Here is an 8,172-nt window from a genome sequence, read left to right as displayed (position 1 = left end):
AACTTCAGCTTTAATTAAAGAACTGTGTGACAAAAGAAATTAAGGAGAACATTTTTTATAAAAAATTCTTGAAATTAAATCCTAGCTGCTGACAGAACTTGGACTAAGAATAAAGCTGAGGAGTTATATTTTATTCAATGTTGAAGACAGGCACATAGCAGTGTTCCAGTCTATGGCAGATGCATAAAATCTATAAATTTAAATGAAAATACATATATAGATTTTGTCTTATACCCTACTCACCTCCAGCAGAAAGCTCTTTGGTTTTTTGAAAACAAGTAATTTTTTAAGAAATACCTTTATGCACAAAAATGATCGTGTTTGTTGTTGAAGTAATTGAAAAGGCAATTGAGGGCTTTCAGAAGACTATCAGCATTTTAATGAGTTGAAAACCTATCTTTCACTAATACATTAGAATAATTAGCCTGATTTCCTAAAATCTGCCAACTTAAAAACATGCCAGTGAAATAATCAGAAGTGAGTTGACAGGAAGATGAAGGGTCTAAGTTCTTAGAGAAAGAATAATGATTTTTGGGGCGCAGACATCAGCTTTCCCCGTGTTTATTTCCCCCTGCAAGGGTACAATTAGGTTACGTCTGCCTCAACTTTAGTTTGACGTTTGCAAGAGTCATTCTAGCCCATTGCAAAAATTGTTACAATGACAACAATGTCATGGTATCAAATACTATTTCATGTGTAAGGGTGGTAAATTCTAATGGGGAAGTTGCCTGAAGTACTTGCATCATTTTTTCAAAATTCCATTTGAATGAGAGTTTTAATTCCCCCCCTCCAAATTCTACTTATTTTTCAAAGACTGATGATTTATAAGCATAAAACATCCTGTAATCTGTTTCAGGCATGTTACAGTCTTTTTTGAGTCTTTTTTTCCTTCTGCAGCTTTCCCTTACTTTTTGAGAGTTTTTCTCTTTCTGTATCTCACTGGTCTTTCCTAGTTTCAAGTAGGTGCACCAGTGGTGGTGTGCTTTTTCCTTAACATCCATTAGTTTCTATTATCTTCAAATTCCATCATTGCAGTCCTTCTAGTAGAGACAATGTTAACAGGTTAACTTCATCGTTTATATGAAAAGACTTAATTTTCTCTTAGTTCAAAAGCAATGAATTTACAATGTTTCATTGTCTCTTGATGTTTATATGATACATTTGTGTTAATATTATTAAATATGTTGTAAATTATATATATAGAATTAGAGAATCACGAAAAAACCCTCTAAAATTATTGAGTCCAAATGTTAACCCGGCTCTGCTGTGTTCACCACTGAACCATGCTCCCAAGTGCCACATCCACACCCCTTTTGGACACTTCCAGAGATGGTGACTCAACCACTTCCCTGGGCAGCCTGTTCCAATGCCTGAAAACCTTTTCCATGAAGAAATTTTTCCTAATATCCGATCAAAACCTCCCTTGGTGTAACCTAAGGCCATTTACTCTTGTCCTATCACTTGTTGCTTGTAAGAGAAGATTGACCCCTCCTCTTGCTACAGCCTCATGTCAGATAGCTGTGGCAAGCAAAAAGGCCCCTCCTGAGCTTTATTTCTCTCCAGACTGAACAACTCCAGCTCCCTCAGCTGCTCCTCCTAAGACCTGTATTCCAGACACCTCTGTGTGTTGGTGAAAACACAGTACATTGAAAAACTCATTGGTATTGGTATTATTAGATGAGGCACAAATTAGAATGGTAATTTTAATTAAAATTGACTGAAAATAAGCCTATATTTGGGTTCATTTCAAAGCAGAACTTAACTGCTTAACAAGTATTTTTGCTTCTCTTAGCTTAGAAAGACAATATTTAATACTTTAGACTTCACCTAGAGAGATTACTCAAAGAGTGGGTGAAAATACTATCTTTAACAAATAAGATTGTCAGCTGTTCTCTATTGATTTTAATGTGTCATTTTAAATGTTACCATATTGTTTAATTTTAGGCAAAGATGTAGAGGAGAACCTATGAACCTTAGGTCTAACTGGCAAAACAATTTTAGACTAAGTTCATTAATTTTTTTAATTTTATTTTTTCAAAGCACCTATTGTTCTTGGAAAAATTAATAGTGAAAAAAAATTGGAGTATATGACTCCAGTGATTCCATATTCTGGAAAGAAATAGAAACATGTTCACAGGAAGAACAAGGAATGTGCCTGCAACTTGTTTGAGAGTTTCAACTTGTTTTGAAAGAGATAGGAATAAAATTACTAATGACACAGCAAGTCAAAAACATTCATTATTTTGGGGACTGGAAAGATCAGGATTGGATAGATTTTCTTAGTGTTCTTTGTGTCTTCTTCTTGTGTTGGTTTTGCACAGCCTGGATTTTGGTAGTGGGGGGCCACAGAGGTGGCTCCTGTGAGAAGCTGCTGAAGTTTCCCCCATGTCCAGCAGAGCCAGTCCCTGATGGGTCTGGATATAGACATGCTGCTGGCCAAGGCTGGGCCAATCAGAGATGGTGGTATCATCTCTGTGATAACAAATTAAAGGAGAAAATCAAAACAAAGTTTGGTGCAGTTTTAATTCTAGACAGAGAAGAGGAGGAGGTGAGAATAAGTGAGGGAAACCACATGGACACACCAAGGTCAGTGCAGAAGGAGGGGCAGGAGGTGCTCCAGGAGCCAGAGCTGAGGTTCCTCTGCAGGCTGTGGTGAGACCATGGTGAAGCAGCTGTGCCCCTGCAGTCCATGGGGACCCACAGGGGATGCAGAAATCCACTCAGAGCCTATGGGGACCCACAGGGGATGCAGAGATCCACCCTAGCCCATGGGGATCCATGGGGGATGCAGAGATCCACCCACAGCCTGTGGGGGAGATGCCCATGCTGGAATGGGTGGATGCCTGGAGGAGGCTGTGATCCAGTGGGAGACCCAGTGGAGAGAGGGGCCCTGCTTCCAGGCTGGAGAAGCCTGGTATTGTAGGACTGTGCCCTGTGGAAGAGGAGAGATCCATGTCACAGCAGTTCTGGGAGGGCTGTTTGCCCATGGGAGGGACTCACATTTGCAGCAGGGGCAGTAGGGCTGCTGCTCGTGAGAGTGGAACCATGTGGGGAGAAGAACTATCTCCATGGGAGGGACCCCACAGGGGAACAACTCCTCCCCCTGGGTAGTGAAAGAAAACCTTGGGTGATGGACTGACCAAAATCCCCACGCTCTGTCTTCTTGTGGTGTCGGTGGGAAGAAGGGAGGGGTTGGGAGTAAAAAGGTATTTTAAGGGCTTATTTTACTTCTCATTATCCTCCTGTGTTTTTTTAGCAATAAATTCACATTGTACCTTTAAGTTGAGCCTGTTTTGCCCTTGGAGTGTTTTCTCCTGGTCCTTATCTCAACTCATGAACCCTTTGTTAATTTTTTCTCCCCTCTGCCCAGCTGTGACAGGGGAGGGTGAATGAGTGACTTTTGTGGCTGCTTGGTGTTTGGCCAGTGTCAAACCATGGCAGTTTTACTTTGAGTTATGCAGACATTCAGGCTGTGTACACAAGTTCCTTTTTAACAATGAGGAGGAAAGCTGTTTGTTTTACATCATCCCAGATGTTTTATAGCTTATGGAGGATATTTAATGGTTGTCTGCCAAACTTAGTTTTTAATTCTAATTTCTTCATTTGAAAGGTATATTCAATGAAACAATTTCTTTAAAGTCCATTCTTCTTCAGCCACTATCTGCTTTCAAAAACACCTCACCTCTGAAATGAACTTAAAGATCATTCGTTTGAAAGATCAGGTTATTTCACAAACAGAAAACTACTGGTGACTTTATAATTTTGCCAACTGACATCTAATCCATATTACTGTTATTTTCTTTATAAGCGGTGATACTGATAGTTGATACTGAGGCTGAACTGATAAGGAGTAATAGATCTTTATTGCATATGAGAATTTACAGATGTTCAAACTCAATTAATGTCACAGCACTTCTTAATTTTCTACTATGACATTCAAGTTTTGAAGAGCCAGTGTAGTTTGGATACATGACCAAATATGAAAAAGATGGAAAATGTTAATATCCCATGGCAGAAATAAAACTTTTTTTCTTCCCACTTAAATATTACCATCTAACATTTTATGAAACATAATAGCCTATGGTGCCCAGGTGGCTTCCTCCCCTGGTGTCTTGATTAAATATTTACTTTGTTTAAGAGCCAACATAGGACAGAAAAAGCTCAGAAAATGCATTTTTAAACATTCTCTAAAGGTTCATATTAAAAAGGAATTTTAAACAGAACTCTGTAAAATGCATTTTATTTGCATTAGAAAAAATATTTCACATCATGTTTCTTGAAAATTTAGACAGTTGCACAAGCTTAGGTTTTAAATTATTCATTTCCAGATATCTGCTATGTAAAGACACAGAGGGGAAAAAACCACCAACCAGGAAAAAAAAAAGACCAAAAAAACCCCAGATCCTTTTTCGGATATCTTAAATGCCAATTAGCAGTTACAAATGAATTACATCAAGCATGGCTACATGAGTTCAGCATAATCCCATGAGAGAAAATAATTATATTCACTTTGGACAGGGGCTCCCAGGAATCTGATCTTGCCCATGCTCATTGCCTGGGCATAGAACTACATGATCTTTAAAGGTCCTTTCCAGCCCAAAATATTTTATAATTCTATGATTTGCAATTTATTATTTAAAAAATATGACATGCAATTTTGGGGAAGGAATTTCTGTGAAGGAAGTCTACAAAAATGGGGTATTATTGCAAAATTATAGTATTATATTAATCTACAATAGTTTATGTTCTTTTTGCTGAATTATTCCCAGAATGAGATGGTGTTTATAAGTTCCAATGAATTTAAAAGAATGGAAGAGATTAAGAATCCCACTTTTTTAAAATAGGAAATATAAATATAAGTCAGACTTGTCAAAAGGTAGACAAGTTGTCAGTGGCTATGCCATAAGAGAAAACCTGTTCTTTCTCTGGAGGATTTGCTCGATAACTACTCTCAAAATGCAGTCTTTCTTACTACTGTGGCAAAATAAAGCACCAGCTGTAATCTGAAGGCTTCATTTATTAGAGGTTATCATGTGACCTGATCTCTTTTCTGGAATAAGCAGAAGACAAGATTTCCTTCTGCATGAATTTTATTTATACTGCTGTGATTAATAAAGAAGCATGGTAGGAATCACACTGAAATAACCAGATTTTTTTTTTCCACAGGCCTTAGAAGGATAGTTTGATAGTAAGATATATTTCCAGCATTGCAGCACTGTCAGTCCTATGCAAAGATTGTTTGTTTCCAAAGAATGTATGAATGGACCTAAACCTCATGAGATTAGACATATAAAATAATCTTGTTATCCTTAATATTTTATTTTTCTAGCATAAATTTCTGTTCCATTTTAAGATTATAAAAATTGGTAAAACCCCACCCCAACATGATTCAAAACAGAACAGGAGATTACAATATCCATCATGAACCCATGAGTGAAGCCATTTCATGTGAAAGAGGCAGAAGATAAAGCTTGGGAATATGCCTCAAGTGGGCACTATGTTGTCAGCACAGACTATTTTTCCCATAGAGAAGCAAAAAAATCACTTACTGTTTTTTTAGCTGTATCACTGGTCTCTTACCAGTTAACAAAACCCGAAACAATGCATCAAAACCCCCAAACAAACAAAACAACAAATTACCAAATAAACAAAAGATGAAACATAGTCAAAGTTCACTCTCAAAGAAATGTTCCTATTCAATCCTGGCTCAGAAGTTAAGGTGAATCAAACCAGTAGGCAACTTCCAAAAATGATAGATCTTAGGGATTTGCTTAACCAGCAAAAAAATGTGATTAATAAAATGGAGTTTCTCTGTGAGCAGTTTTTAATGTCTGAAGACTGGTAAAATTGCTGAGTTTAAGAAAGTAAAAAAAAATTATTTATTTTTGACAAGTTAACATGAACTTTTACAGTCCAGTGATATGCTTTGAAATATATTTGCCAAGTCACTGTCACTTATTTTTCTTGCTGTTTTGAAAGTCCTGCTTTTAAAACGTTATTTCTAGCGCAAGTCATATTTGTTCCAGTCTGGTGTATGTATCTACAAAGTGCTGAGGGGAAAAATGTGTTTTTTGAAAAACATCCAGAGTCATACTTTCCAGAACAACAACAAAGACTTGTTTAGAGATAATTAAGCTACGGAGAAAAAGATGCAAGAATTTTAACTAATCACCTGTAATAACCTAGTTTTTGTTTATTTCTTCTTTTATAGTAATTTATTCCATGTTCTTACTAATACTTGATGCAGTTATACTTTTAAAATTTATTGCAAAGAAAATCCTGTCTCTTTTAAATGGAACGCTAATTATGTATTAAAATGTTCAAATAGATTTCATAGATATAGATGTTTCTATTTTAATATCCTGGCATCATTTTTTAATGGACTTTGCAAACCAGTGCTGTGGACAATTTCATTGAAGTGTTTCCTTAGTTGTGAAGAAGTTGATATATCAGAGTCACAGTTGTCTTTTCGTAAATGCAAAAAGACTCTAAAAAGAAGAAAAAAATAGCAGCAGAAAAAAATTAAGGATGATTTTATAATCTAGTGGAATTACTCTTGCCATATTACAGAAACCTTTTTATGTTTGGAGGTTTTTTTGTTTGGTCTGGTAGGGTTTTTTTGGTTCTTTTTTTTTTTTTTTTGGTAAAAATGCAGACACCGAAATTCTGAAATTGCAATAAGCATGAAAATGCTTATAAAATTAATCTTGTGTGACAAAAGCAACTGGGACCATAAAAAAGACAGTATTTTTATTTGAGAAAGAAGTACTTCAAGAATCAATTTGTAGTACAAAGGATAGAACATCCAAGTGTTTTTTCTCTTCTATCAGAGAGTAAAAGAAAAAGGAGAACAAGATCAAAGCAAGGAGTTCTTCAGTGTTGAAACAGGCAAACAAGCAGAAAGAATTTGGTAAATGAAACCATCTATACTAAAAATCTATGCTGAGGCATTGGTTACTACTGAGATTTAATTAACAACTCAGTACTGGGAGAAGAAGAAATTATACACGCTCAGATTTAACTAGGGATGCTGAATCCTCAACTATGTCAGCCTTTAAAAAAGATTCTTGTTTAGAGGCTATAGAAAGAGATTTTTGCTTTCCTTGTTTGTTTTCAAAAAAGTAGACAAACTACTGAAAATAATTCCCAGAAAGATTGGAAATTAATTTTATTTTGGATTGCCATGCAAATTTTAGGAGGGTTTCCAAATGTATTTCAGCATGCTAAAGTTAAAAAACTTAATGAAGACTGCTCCCTCCCCACACCTTTTCTGTACATGTTATCACTGTTTCATATTTGTGACATAGTAGTGAGCTTATCTTTCTCTAGGTATAGACCCAGGACAACCAGAAAACGTGAAAAGTCATCCAATGTAAAATCCTTAATAAGTCTTCCTTATTTTTTAACACATATTCTTGCCTTCAAATTTTCCACAAATATGTTTCTTTCCCTTTTATATTACTAGATGATGCTTATTGTTTAAACATTTCCTCATTATTGGACTACAGTATACTTCTTGATCAATGAAAATGAGATTATTGGTTGCTTTGTATTCACTATTTTGATCAGTAAAGCTTATTAAAATTCTTAATTTACAGCCTTACATTAATTCTGAAATGCACATGATTTTAAATACAGGCAAAGCTATTTCTTAGCACATGTATTTCCTTAAGTTTCTACATTAATTTCATCGTCAAATCTCTGCATTGCTTGTCTACAGATATGACATTAAATTAAATGTTGTTCAGTAGTCATCAAATTCTTTAGTCATAAAGATTGAGTTTGCTCTTAGAGCTACTGCTGCCATACACTAGAATTCTCTCAGCTGCTCCCAAAGACAAGCAAGTGTCGAGTATCTGACACTTCTAGGACAAGAACTAAAAGTTCTTGAGAATCTGAGATTCCTGCAGTTTTCCATCTGTGAAGTCAATGGTTCTTAGTTCTTTAGGCTTGTGTTAAAATCCAAATGATGGGATTTGATCTCTTTTTTATCAGCTACTGCCCTTACATTGCTGTAACCTGGTACGTAGGAAAAGGAAGCTGGGTTAAAACACAGCTACACAAAACTAGCAAAAGGAACAGGTTCAGAACCCTTCATAACCAAGAAACAGCACTCACATGCACCTTTTGAATGTGTCAACGATCCAATTTTGTGTGTGGTTTATGACCACA

This window comes from Geospiza fortis, unplaced genomic scaffold (assembly GCF_000277835.1).
Source record: "Geospiza fortis unplaced genomic scaffold, GeoFor_1.0 scaffold281, whole genome shotgun sequence".
Lineage (NCBI taxonomy): Eukaryota > Metazoa > Chordata > Aves > Passeriformes > Thraupidae > Geospiza > Geospiza fortis.
Note: the sequence above shows the minus strand (reverse complement) of the source record.